Consider the following 14,559-nt stretch of genomic DNA (forward strand, 5'->3'; position numbering starts at 1 on the left):
ACGGCCAGGGCGAAAACCGCATTGCTCCTCCTGAATCCGAGGTTTGACTATCGGTCGGATTCTCCTTTCCAGTACCCCGGCATAGACTTTCCCAGGGAGGCTAAGGAGTGTGATCCCCCTGTAGTTGGAACACAATCTCCGGTCCCCCTTCTTAAAAAGAGGGACCACCACCCTGGTCTGCCAGTCCAGAGGCACCGTTCCCGAACTCCACGCGATGCTGCAGAGGTGTGTCAGCCAAGACAGCCCCACAACATCCAGAGACTTGAGAAACTCGGGGCGGATCTCATCCACCCCCGGAGCCTTGCCACCGAGGAGTTTTTTGACTACCTCAGCAACTTCAGCCAGGGTAATGGACGAGTCTCCCTCCGAGTCCCCAGCCTCAGCTTCCTCTACGGAAGGCGTGTCGGAGGGATTGAGGAGATCCTCAAAGTACTCCTTCCACCGCCTGGGGACATCCTCAGCTGAGGTCAGCAGCACACCACTTCCACTGTAAACAGTGTTCGTGGAACACCGCTTCCCCCCTCTGAGTCGCCGGACGGTTTGCCAGAATCTCTTTGAGGCCGACCGAAAGTCTTCCTCCATGGCCTCACCGAACTCCTCCCGAATTTTTGCCGCGGCGACTGCCAGAGCCGCGCTCCGTTTGGCCCGTCGGTACCTGTCAGCTGCTTCAGGAGTCCCATGAGCCAGCCAGGCCCGATAGAACTCCTTCTTCAGCTTGACGGCATCCCTTACTTCCGGTGTCCACCACCGTGTTCGGGGATTGCTGCCGCAACAGGCGCCGGAGACCTTATGGCCGCAGCTCCGAACCGCCGCCCCGACAATGGAGGCGCGGAACATAGTCCATTCAGACTCGATGTCCCCCACCTCCCTCGGGACCTGGTTGAAGCTCTGTCGGAGGTGGGAGTTGAAGACCTCTCTGACAGGGGATTCACTAGGGTTTGCATTAAAAATACACACACACAAACACACACACACACGGTCGCAGGGAGCCGGAGCCTAACCCTAACCCAGCAACACAGGGCATCAGGCTGGAGGGGACAAACCCAGGACAGGACACCAGTCCATCGCAAGGCACCCCAAGCGGGACTCGAACCCCAGATCCATCAGAGAGCAGGACCCGGTCCAACCCACTGTGCTGCCCGCGCCCCCCCACATTAAAAATACACACTTCCAAACCGCTTGTCCCATACTGGGTTGGAGGGAATCAGAGCCTAACCTGGCAACTCAGGGCATAGGGCTGGAGGGGGAGGGGACAAACCCAGGACGGGACACCAGTCCGTCATAAGGCACCCCAAGCAGGACTCGAACCCCAGACCCACCGGAGAGCAGGACCCGGTCCAACCCACTGCGCCACTGCACCACCGCACCCCCTGAACATCATGTCTTTGGACTGTGGGAGGAAACCAGAGCATTAAAAATATTTAAATAATATTACGCAATGTAAGGGGTGTGGTGGCGCAGTGGGTTGGATCACAGTCCTGCTCTCCGGTGGGTCTGGGGTTCAAGTCCCGCTTGGGGTGCCTTGTGATGGACTGGCGTCCCGTCCTGGGTGTGTCCCCTTCCCCCTCTGGCCTTCCGCCCTGTGTTGCCGGGTAGGCTCCGGTTCCCCGTGACCCCGTAAGGGACAAGCGGTTCTGAAACTGTGTGTGTGTGTGTGTGTGTGTGTGTGTGTGTGTGTGTGTGTGTGTGTGTGTGTATTACGCAATGTCAAAATGTGGGGACACTTTAAGAGATTGGGTCTGCCCAGATGATGGACAGAAATATGATCCAATCATGCGTCTGAAAGGGGTGTCGCTGGAGGACTACCTGTGTGTGTGTTTCCTCTACACTGTGGACACACTTCATTGTGACAAGTGATGCTTCCAGCTGTCAATCTCTGCTGTGTTTTGCAAGAGCTGAGCATCTCTAGGCAGCAGAGAAAAAGGAGATGAGGCTCATTTCCATTCAGGTTCTTTGTACAAGATGGTGAATGAGTGGCTCTTGGAAATCTCCCCTATGAAGCATTTTGTTTGAAAATTCAAAAACGTTATAAATTCAATTTGTTCTTTTTTGTGCCATGCACCCAAAATGTTTCAGATTTCATAACCTGTACAAGGATTTTTCTTTTTATCTCATGCTTTCCCCCCAAGCAACTTACAAGTATTTTTTCATTTATACAGCTAGATAATTTTACTTTGTAGTTAAGGATAAGTACCTTACTCAAGGGTACTACAGCTGGAAGTGGGATTGGAACTTGCAACCTTGGGAGCCAAAGGCAGCAGCTCCAACCACTACACTACCAGCTCTCCCATGGTACAATAAGACCAATTATCTTAGCTAAGTATGATATAAATGGTCCAATTTTTCAAAAAGAAAAAATCACACACACACACACACACACACACACACACACTTTCTGAACTGCTTGTCCCATACGGGGTCGCGGGGAACCAGAGCCTACCCGGCAACACAGGGCGTAAGGCCGGAGGGGGAGGGGATACACCGAGGACAGGACACCAGTCCATTGCAAGGCACCCCAAGCAGGACTTGAACCCCAGACCCACCAGAGAGGAGGAACTGGTACAACCCACTGTGCCACTGCACCCCCCTTATTTTATTATATGTCTTTTAATTTTGTTTTAGGTTAGTTTAGTTTCTTCACATATTTCCCCCTTCTTATGGCCTTGGTCCAAAGGCCTGTAATATTTTGTTTGTGATCATGTGTCTCTCTTTTCACAGGTGGAGCTGCCTGCTGAAGCTGTATTAGAGTTCTGTCCCCAATGAGATGCATGCAGATGGGAAGTGAGCTGCCATAATACAATTTGACAGAAGCACAGACAATAACAAGTGCCAAGACGCGAGTACAAAATAATGCTTTCTGTGGACTAATCAGCTCTGGACTAATGACCCACATCCCCTTCTTCACTCAGTGTGTCATTGAAGAGGTGCTCAACCCCATCTCAATTAATCACAGTTAGTCACAATCCATCCATCACAGACCCCTCGATTAAACTAGTTACTGGTTACTTTATTCACCTGTTGCTCACATGAAAGGGTTTGCTCCTTCCATGAAATCTCACACACACACACATTTTCAGAACCGCTCGTCCCATACAGGGTCGCGGGGAACCGGAGCCTACCCGGTAACACAGAGCGTAAGGCCGCAGGGGGAGGGGACACACCCAGGACGGGACGCCAGTCCGTCGCAAGGTACCCCAAGCAGGACTCGAACCCCAGACCCACCGGAAAGCAGGACTATGGTCCCACCCACTGCGCCACCGCAGCCCCTCCATGAAATCACCCCATTAGTCAATTCCTGTTGTGAAGGGATTTAAATTCCTTCTTCTCGAAAAAAATTTACAGAAAATTCATTAAAATGAAAAAAGGTATTTCCATGCATTACTATAATAAAAAAAAAAACATATTTTATAATATTTGTAACAAAAGCTATAATTTTGAGCTTATCTTTTAGTATTATTTTTTCATTTTTCATCAGTTATCAGTTACCGTTTGTTTAATGCAGGGACATGGAGGTCCAGACCCTATTCTGGAAGCCTAGGCTGTGAGTCTGAGTTTACCCTGGGTTTACCCTGAATGGTGCGCCAGGCCACTGCAGGGCATCATCTTACATTTTTCTCTTCAGTTCCATTGTCTTCACCTCTGTGGTCTTTCCTGGTGCCCTATGTACTCTTTTCAGCCTTTTCAGATGTATTTTCGTAATGTGTGTTGCGGGTGTTTATGACGTAACGAAATAAAGTTGAGAGGATCACTGCCTATGTGTGTCTCTGCAATGCACATCATAGACACTGTGTCATTAGGGCTCTGTAGTGTTACTAATGGGCACTTCATTTTACATCTTCATCTCATCGTTTTCACAATCCTGCCCTCGAGCCAGACGACCGCACCTGCCCTGAATCAGAGCCGCAGGGTATAAAAGACGCTGTCCCAGCTCACCTGGTTGCGGAACCTCATTGAGTCCTGTGATAGCAAAAGAACCCCACTTACCTCCTTGTCCTTCCAGTCCCTCTTTGCCCTTTGTCCTTTGGTTCTTGTTTGCTGCCTTCCTGGTTTCAGATCCCCTGCTTCGCCTGATCAACTTAGATTCCCGTCTCGTTCCAAGAGCAGTGTCTGCATCTCGAACGACCCATGCCTGTCCTTGACTACGATCCCGGATTGCTCCTTGTCTGTACCACAATAAATGAACGCGCGATTGGGTCCACACCAACTCCTCGGTTTCCCACCCTCGTCCCCGTGACACTCGCAGCTTTGTCTGTTTATGATATTGCTTTGTTATGTCCCGCTTACTTTACAAGTTACTACAGTACGTTTAGCTGGAAAATAGAGGCTGACACCACTGATGGACCAAAGGAGTTGGTCTTTTTGAAAGACACCAGCTGTGTATCTTGGTCCTGAAACGTGTGATGTGAGCAGTTATGCCACTGTATGGAACAAAGTATGGCGGCCACAGGGCAGGACTAAGGTGCGAGACAGCAGGACTTTAAACCATAAATGGGTTTTTATTATAAACCAAAAGCAGTCCCAAACAGAACAAAAATGATTTTCCTCTCAGCCATGCTCCCGGCCTGTTCTTGCCCAAATGCTGCCCAAACACTCCCAAAATCCTCAGACCAGCTTGCTTTATAGTCCCCCTTGTTGAGCTGGAATGGGTGCTGCCGGCTGTCATAACTCAATTCGGGGAGGGCCACGTCAATGAGAGCTGTCCATCACAATGCTCCCCCCTCCTGCTCTGGGTTGAACTGCCCACCAGCTCACAATAGCTGTTATGAAAGTAAAATGACTTGAAATTTTTTTGAATTTAAGAATTTTGGCGTAACAGGCAAAAATTCTGTTGCTCAGAATCAAAAACACCAAAGAGTGTATTGGTGTGTAATAGTTCCAGGACTGTATGTTATTCTATTATACATGAGTGTAAAATTGATGACTGAGCCATTTGTCTTTTACGCTACAGTATGAAAAAGTTCAGTTCACTTTCATAAGCCCTGAAAGGTGTTGATGGTCCATTGCTCAGTGTGATAAGGTCACATGCCATGGGCTGTGCTCAAAATATTCATATAGCAGAGCCAATGTCTACAACTGCTTGCCCCAAGCAGGGCACTGGCCAAGCCCGCTGCGCCCCCCTCTCATGTAGCAAGGTATAAAACATAAATTCTCAATCATTTATGTGCTTCACTGAATCCAACATCTCCAACCTCCTACTCACCCTAAGCCACCATGACCTCAGTCCTCCTCTTTTACAGACCATCTCCCTGCCACAAATCCGTCTTGTTCCATCCACCTTCAATTCTGTTCTCTCCTCTGCTTGCTTTCCTTCTGCCTTTCAGACTTTATCAAACACACCTCGCACAGTTGAAGAAATCTTTTATCATTGTCATGATCGTTGATCATTGGTCAATGATCCATGTTCCATACATATAAAAAGTTTTTTTTTTTTTTCTTTTACAGATCTGCAGAAATTCTCCAGAAATTTACTTCAGCACATGTAACAGGTAAATGTTCCACCTTACTACCCACCTGTTTGGTGAAGACCTGTTAAGAGAGGCTGAGGGGCAGAGAAGGAGCCACACAAACCAACTGATAAGATTTACCTGACATGGGGTTCAACCATTTCAATGGCTGCCATTTGATACTAAGCATTTCTAGTAAGGTGAGGAGGATGCAGGGCTTAACTGTGTCAAATGAAGCAGAGATGTCAAGATAAATACATTACACAAACATGACAATGGTGACTGTTGACCACATCCAAGATCCTGAGCTCTCCAGCTAGGGCAGCCAGGCTTTTGCACAGCTGGAGTTCTGCATTGTAGAGGTAGAGCTCCAGCTCCAAGTGTACTGCTGGAGCTCTACCGGGACAATCGGTGCTGCTGAGGGCTGTGCAGACAGAGCAAGCTGTGCTCCAGGGTCTGCACATGCTGCTTCAGTTGGGTCTGCAGAATGGCTTCATTGGCTTGTGAAACAGCCTGGGTCCTGCGACAATGGACAGAGAACTGGTCACCTTCGGCACTCAACAGGCTGCATAAATATTTGTTGATAAACATGAAGAGATTGCTCACTTATAAAAAAACTTACTGTGATCACTGATATTTGAATACGAATTAATATTTTTAAAACTGGCATTTAAAAGCTCACCCAAAATTTTTTGTATTGGCTGTATAACTCTAGGTTCAAAGAGGACAAGCAAGAGTGAGCTGAAGGCTGGAACGTTGATGTAGCTGTTTGCTCTCAATGACTAAAGCAAGCTCAGGGTCTCTCTATGATTTCATCCCTGACCTAGGACATAAGGCCTCAATCAGTTTTTGCCATCTCTCCCTACCATTTGAGACATGTTGTGCCACTCCCCATGTAAGGTTCATCTCATTAGGCTCAGATATTCAGTCCTTCTCCAAGTAGGCATTTCCTTGTTTTTGGCCTTCTCTGTTTTCTCTTTCCTGCTGGTGTCCATCTGACGGCAACCTTTGGGATACGCTGCTGGTCCATTCTTAGTATGTGCCCAAGCATTCTCATCCTCCGGCGCTTGATCCTTGAATCACACTATAGCATTTGGTCTTCTTATGCAGTTTTTCATTAGGTATCTTTACTGGCCAGAATTATGGCAATTATTTTGGAATGCCTCTAATTTCTTCATGTTACCATGGGCCATTCAGAGTCATATAACAAGACATACTTTACGTTGCTCTTATAAATTCTAATCTTGGTTCGTAAGATATATTTTTTAGACCTCCAGATGAGCAGAAGTATAGCAAAGGCATTTTAGGGTTTTCCAAGGCATGTATTGATATCTATGCTGACAAGACTTCCCAGATGATAAGTACATTACTCCACCTTTTCAAGTGGGGCACCATTTATCGTCACTTGTTTATTTATAATAGGGTTGATGGACATGACTTTAGTCTTGGAGGTTTTGATATTTAGACCACTGATGACTGGCATATGTAATCAGTCTGTCAGTCTTTTCTTGCAGGTGTACATGCTTGGAGGAGAGTACTGCTGGAGCACCTGCAAAATCTAGGTTAGTTGAGAGAACAGAGTCCACTGGATACCTCTTGGACTGTCAGCTGTTGTCTTCCACATAATCAAGTCCATAGCAACTAGGAATAGAATTGGAGAAATGATGCAGCCTTGGTGTACAACTGATTCTACAGGGAACCAATCTGTTAGTTGTCCCTCAAGGATGACACTGCATTCAAAGTCCTTGTAGAATAACTTTATCAAGGTTAAAGTCTTTGGGGGGACACCATAGCTCCTTAAGATCTTCCATAGGGCATCCCAATGTAGGCTATTGAAAGCTTTTTGGAAGTCAATGAAATGAATGTACAACGGGCTATTCCACTCTAGGCATTGTGCTATGATGTTTCTCAGAGAGAATATCTGCTCTATGCAGCCTCTGCATTTCCTAAATCCTGCTTGTTCTTGTCTCAACTTACTGTCAATAGCTGAATCAATTCTACCCAGTAGAATTCTTACAGAAGACTTTTGATGGAATTGAAAGCAGTGTGAGGCCTGGCTAGTTATCACAAATGTGGAGGTTTCCTTTCTTTGAAAGTTTGAAAATAAGTCCTTTAGACCAGTTGTCAGGGATTGCATATTTTTCCCATATACTTCGGAAGAGGTCTATGAGTACATTTGTTGACGTATTTAGGTTGGCCTTCAGCATCACTGCATGAATGCCACAGGCTTTTCCATTTTTTAAAGCTTTAATGATATGTCTAACTTCAACTTCTGTTGGGGGCCTGGAATCAATGTCCAGATCAACTTCTGCTGGTGGTGAGATTGGTGGGTCCTCTGGTTCTGGTCTATTTAACACTTCACAGAAATGTTGTTCTCATCTTGCTGCTTGTTCATGCTCTGTCGTAAGATTGTCTCCATATTTGTCTTCAACAGCGGTAGATTGTTTGCTGCTACAGAGCTTTTTAGTGATCTTATAAACAGTGCTCATTTCTCCTTGCCTAGCTGCATGTTCAAGATCTTGTTCTTCAGTAGTTTTGTCTCTTCAGTCATCTGCCATATTCCCGATCTGAACCATTCTTTGTTCTTTCTATTTCTATAGCCCAAGATACTTGTAGCTGAGCTGTCTCTATATAAATGTTCTTCATAGCCTCCCATTTGGCTCTTCAGTCATATTGGCTAGCAGGTCGAAGCAGTTTTTCAGCTCTACTATAAACTTTTTGTTGGCCTTTGGACATTTCATCTTGGCAATGTCAAGGTGTTTTCCTGCGCTTCCTTTCGTGTTTAGCTTTGCGTAGCTTCAGCTTGATAGTCGCTTTCACTCTTTGGTGGTTGCACAGACATCTGCCCCACGACAAACTAACATTTTGTAATCACCTGTGTCATTTACCATTGATCATTATGTGGTTAGTCTGATTGGTTCTACTGCCGTCAGATGAAAACCAAGTGGGCTTATGGATGTCTGTGTGGAAACCTGGTACAGTACCAGGTATTACATTTGTTCTCCAGGCTAAAATCTACCATGTGTCTGCCATTTTTATTCATTTCCCGACAGCCATGTTTGCCCATTGAACTCTCGCAATTGGTATTATTTCTACAAATCTTTAAATTCATGTCTCCCATGATCAGTAATATGTCATGTTATGGTACTTTTGAGGGGGCTAGTTGTAGGCCTTCATACTGTCATGGTGAACAGAGAGGTGCTGCTAGTCGAGGTCGTAACACATACCAGTCATCTTTGTCTGAGTCCTCCGTTTCGTTTGTTGGTGAATTGGTGCATAGCACTGCAGCATGGTAAGTGTACAAGGGTTAGAGCTGAAGCGTGCTCTGATCAATCTGTCATTGATGGGCTCCCATTCAAGCAAGGTATTAACTTTTGTTTATGATGGCTACACCGTGTTTGTGAATGTGTATCCCGAATGCAGTATGACTGTATCTCAAGTCACGTAGGCTTCCGCGGCCGTTGTCATTAGACTGGAATTTAGCGTCTTCCGGAGTAGACCGCGTCGTCATAGAAACTAATCCCAACGTTTCGTTTCCTATCTTGGAAACATCCTCAGGGTTCTGCATTGTAAACCATTAGACGTTGTCTTCACGGGTCATTGATGTAGTCTAGTAGGTTGATTGAGGAGTTTGGATATTTATAGTAGTTGGTGGGCGGGGCTGTAGTCAGCAGGGTTGCAGTTGGATCGTGTATCTGCTGGAGGGCGGGGTCATAGGTAGTAAGGGGTCTATTGTCAGCATGTAGACTCCCTTGAGGGGCTGTACCAGCCAGGGGCTGTTCATCTATTGGCTGTTCAGCTTTGGGTTGGTTTGATGAATAGTCCATGGTGTATCTGGTGAAGATAGATGAGATTAGTGGAGTCCATGTTTGTGACAGCTTGAAACCATCTTCTTTGTTAAAGTTGTCTGGACGCTGTTCTATCTCTATGGCTTCTCTAACCAATCTGCTTCTGTAGTTGGAGACTGATGCCAGTACCCTTGTTTACTCAAAACTGTGACGACACAGTCTACTCCAGAAGACGCAGTATAACTGACCCATTTATAGTCACCTGTCTTCCAACACTGGTCCATTGGGACTCTCTCTCACACACACACACACACACACACACACACACACACACACACACACAGAGACTGAAACCGCTTGTCCCAAGCAGGGTCGCGGCGAGCTGAAGCCTAACCCAGCAACACAGGGCGCAAGGCTGGAGGGGGAGGGGACACACCCAGGATGGGACGCCAGTCCGTTGCAAGGCACCCCAAGTGGGACTCGAACCCTAGGGTCACCTGAGAGCAGGCACAGGCCAAACCCACTGCACCACCGCGCCCCCTCCCATTGGGACTCTCTAATAGCAATAATGTCCAGCTTGTATCTTTCCACCTCACTGAGGACTTGAGCTAATTTTGATACCTCGTACATTCCATGTTCCTACATAAATCTTGTTCTTGGGTCCAAGTAGATATGACTTCACACTCCTGACTTCCTGCAGGACTTACTGTTTCTGCAACGAAATGTGTTTTATAGTGTGGGATTTTAAGCCCCACACCCAACCCCCAACCTGGAGGACCAGTGGACTGTTTTTGTCCAGCCGCTCTCCACAAGACCTATCCGATATGGTTGAACATACCAGGAGAAATGCTGCAACCCGTAGGCTACAGCTCTTGGGGTCATTGAGACACGCAAGCTACTACACCACGACATGGTACAGTCCTAGTATTAGAAGTTCAGGGTATTATATGGCATTGTTCTTGGTTCATGCAGCCTCACCTGCAGAAAGAGGCTGATCTCATCGAACATCTGCTGGATCTCCTTTCAGCCTTGCTTCTTGTGCTCCTAGCAGAACTGGTCAGCTCAGTTCTGGTTCATCACTATGACCTCCATGTTCCTCTGCAGCCCTAATATCTCCTTTTTTAACTCCCTCTTGCTACTTTTGAGCTGCTCAATGCTTCTAGCCAAAGACTCAGTTATGGAGAGCTTCTCCCTAAGCTCTACATTTAACGGCCTCCAGCTTGCTGCGTTTCACATCCACGTGCTGCAGCTGTATAGAGTACCTGTACCTGTACTTGTACCTGTGATCAATACAACCTCAGTAGGAGGTCGCGCCTTCAGTTATAGAGCACCTAAACTGTGGAATAGTCTACCAGGTACTGTCAGAAATGCCCCATCTGTTTCTGTTTTCAAATCCCAACTAAAGACTTATATGTTCACTCAGGCATTCCACCTCGTAATGTAATTTGACCTGCCTTGGTTGTTTTTTTATCACTTTTATAAAAATGCATTTTAAATTTACTTAAGTAACAAATTATTAACTTTGTCCTATCTTCTCGTTGAGCACTACCTCGCTACATAAGACCTGAGGAGGCCGGCCAGTGGTGACAGACGAATCCCGTGCTGACAGAGGATGATGTCCATCTGCCATAACGATCGAGACGTTCCATGCCGAGCTGGGGATCCAAGATGCCATTTACCAACATTATCATTATTACTTGTTACACGCTGGCTTACAAATTGTTACTTTCTAGAATGCCCAGGAGGGGTGGGCAGCCACTGGCCCGTGGACCCCCAAGAGGTTTTTTTTTTCTCCCTCAACCTTCAGTTGGGAGTTTTTGTTCCTTTCCCCAGTGGCCAGTAGGTATTCTTATAGCTCTATAATAAGTTGTTCATTATGGTAGCCATTAGTTGACTGTCTTCTTTGTTTGTATCAATTTTTCTTGCTGTATGCCTGTGTTAAAGCCCTCTGTGTCACTGCGTGAGAAGAGTGCTCTATAAAAATAAATAAATAAAAATAATATATAGAGAGCACATCCACTTGGAGTTGACATACAATAAATATCTGAATTTTCCTAAACTGTCTTTAAGGAGTAGGTGCAGAAGTGTATGGGTGCCTTGTAATAGGCTGGGGTCCCCAACTTAATGCTCCAAGCCTGGTACTTGACCTTGGTCACTCCAAGCCACAATGCTTTCTGTTTCACTGCATCCCTAACTGGTTAGCCAGTATATTTGAAGTACAGTGTATTGAAGCACTGCTCTGACAGAGTCCAATGAACAAGGACAAGAAATGTTTTAGTCTCTCTTTAAAAGACATTCCTGATGGATATTCCTTGAAAATGATTAAAAAACACAAAATTTTCTGGCAGTTAAAACCATGCTATGCCAACGACACTATATGAAAAATGTATGCATGCTGGTATTTCTTGATTACTATAGTGTCTATTTAGACCACATTCTGATGGAACAGGGATACCTTGAAAATGCTGTTTCCAACAGATGGCTTTGAAACATGTTTGTACTTACCCTTCCTTTCAGCTGTTCCACATTCTCCCATATGTGTAGGTCCTCCTCCTGCAGATCACTTTGGTTATGAGAGTTCACCTCCAGACAGGCCTCACACATGGATAACTCCTACAGGGTGTCCTCAGGGTCCTGCTGCAGGTGTATCAGGGTAATATACAAAGCAAAATACAGTATGTTTACACTGCTAGCATAGTGGAAGGCACAGTACAGAATGTTAGCCAGTTTAATATCTTACTAATGCAATATATTGCTGTCAGTTCAACACACCTTATAGGCATGACATTAAAAATTATGTGAGAGAAACACAGTGAAGTCTCTCAGGTGAGAGCTCCTCTGCAGTGTATAAACTGTGTGTGCTGCTCCAAGCCACTCACCACTTTTCCCCCTCTTCTGCAGCTCCCTGGCCTGTGTCTGCTTTAGATGCTCCTGCTCGGCCTCCAGGGTGACCTCTAGCTTTGCCAGCTGGGCCAAGGACTCATAAAGTACCCAAAGTACCTCGTGTCCAGGAGGAGGCTCCTCTCGGTGAGAGGGAGTGGTGCAGTGGAGTTCATGCTGTAGCCATTCAGCACTAAAAATCAACAGATAAGGAAAACTTGGTTGTGTACTACTTGAATATATGACAATATATGTCATGATAAATGTAAATAATCTTCCTTGTCTTTCCCCTGACATGTCCATATGAGTTAATGGTCCTTACTGCATCTTTTTGTACTGTGTCTGACTTAGCCAGCAAAGACAAAAACACTAGACATAATAAATAGACCTGTAAAATCAGTAGCAAAGCCAGCATATTTACAACATCATTGTTTAATATATCATGCAATTCAAGTGTTACAAGTAATTACAGTGAAACCTTGAGACACCTGAGACAACTGAGGGTGTGCTACACTGCTGTATGAATGAGTGACCCAATGTAAGTAGTGTATCTAGCCGTGTAAGTCACCTTGGTGAATTAGGTCTGTGGGCTAGTAACACTACATAGTGTTCGTTGTAAGTCGCTTTGGAGAAAAGCGTCTGCTAAGCGAATAAATGTAAATGTAATGTAAATGAGACACCCATTTCAGTTTTGAGAATTTGACTTTATGGGGAATTTCATTTAACACCCTTACTTCGGCTTATGGGGCATTTCTATGCATTTATGAAAACCAAATTTCAATTTTGTGACCCTCCAGACAGCTGGGTGGTGCAAGGCATTTATATTTAGATGAGTGATGAGTCACTGTAGAAAGTGTACTGTAGCATTTCTAGTAAAGGTTCCAGCTAAATACTACATAGGGTTCATGGGAAGGTGTTTTGGAGAAAATCATCTGCTAAATGAATAAATGCAATTGTAAAAGTATATTGATTGGTGACAGCACAGATACAGACAGTTCTAATGATGTTTTGAGGGAGACACGACCTTGACTCGTCTTTGAGCATTGATGAATGGTCATCTATATGTGCAAAAGTCTTCATAGGATGTTCTCAGGGACATCTTGTCTGTGCTTTAAATGTAAGGCTGTTTCTGGAACTTTGGTACAGTTATTCTGGGAAAGTGATCTGGTACAAGCTTAGTATTATGGTGTTCACTGAAGCGCATGCACATGCACACACACACACACACACACACACACACACACATATTTATTCACTTAGCAGACACTTTTCTCCAAAGCAACATACAATGGATACTATGTAGTGTTACCAGCCTACACACCTTATTCACCGCAATGACTTACACTGCTAGATACACTACTTACAATCGGTCACTCATCCATACATCAGTGAAACACACTCTCTCTGTCACTCACACACTATGGGGAACCTGAACAGCATGACTTTGGACTGTGGGAGGAAACTAGAGCACCCGGAGGAAACCCACGCAGACACAGGGAGAACATGCAAACTCCACACAGACTGAGTGGGGATCGAATCCACATTTTCTCGCACCACCCAGGCACTGTGAGACAGCAGCTCTAGTCGCTGTGCTGCCGCGCGCACGCACGCACGCACGCACAGAGAGTCTGAAACTGCTTGTCCCGAGCAGGGTCACGGCAAACTGGAGCCTCACAGGGCGCACGAGGGGGAGGGGACACACCCAGGATGGGACACCAGCCCGTTGCAGGTACCCCAAGCGGAATTTGAACCCCAGACCCGCCAGAAAGCAGCAAACCCGTTGCGCCACCACGCCCCCCCCCATTCACTGAAGCATTCAAAAAAATTTAGCAAAAAAGTATAATTTGTCCCCCACTGTCCATCAGTCCATTTTAATTAACCGCTTCTCCTGATCAGGGCCACAGGAGTTCAGAGCAAATCAATAGGCACCAGGCGGTAACCCCCTATTTTTAAAAATTTATTTATTTTTAAAACAAAGTTATGGAATGGACTGTGGACTACATAATTAGCAAAAAATAATATATTTTTCTTGCTTGTTTGGGTTGCTGTTAATGATGTATTGCCTGCTTGTAATGAATTGTGAAACTTAATAATCCCTGTGTCAGTGTTATGTGTTAGTAAGATGCAAAAAATTCAACAGATATCAATCAATAGCTAATGAATGAAAAATTCCACCGATTTAAGTTGCCTAGTTACTGTAAAGACTGGAAGATCCTAGACAACTGGACAAAATGTGAAATTATTAAATGAAACAAGTAACGAGCTATCAATCGCCTTCATGGTAGAATACAGTAATTTCCCTCACCATCTCTGATGGTGGCTAGTCTCCTGAGGCAGAAGTTCATCTCATGCCACTGTGCTGGACTTCCCAGCATCAGCTTATTCTTTCTTGGTACAAGGTAAGAGGAATCATGTTCTTCTAATTATGTGCTTTATTATGAGCAGTG

Source organism: Scleropages formosus, chromosome 24, assembly GCF_900964775.1.
Source record: "Scleropages formosus chromosome 24, fSclFor1.1, whole genome shotgun sequence".
Lineage (NCBI taxonomy): Eukaryota > Metazoa > Chordata > Actinopteri > Osteoglossiformes > Osteoglossidae > Scleropages > Scleropages formosus.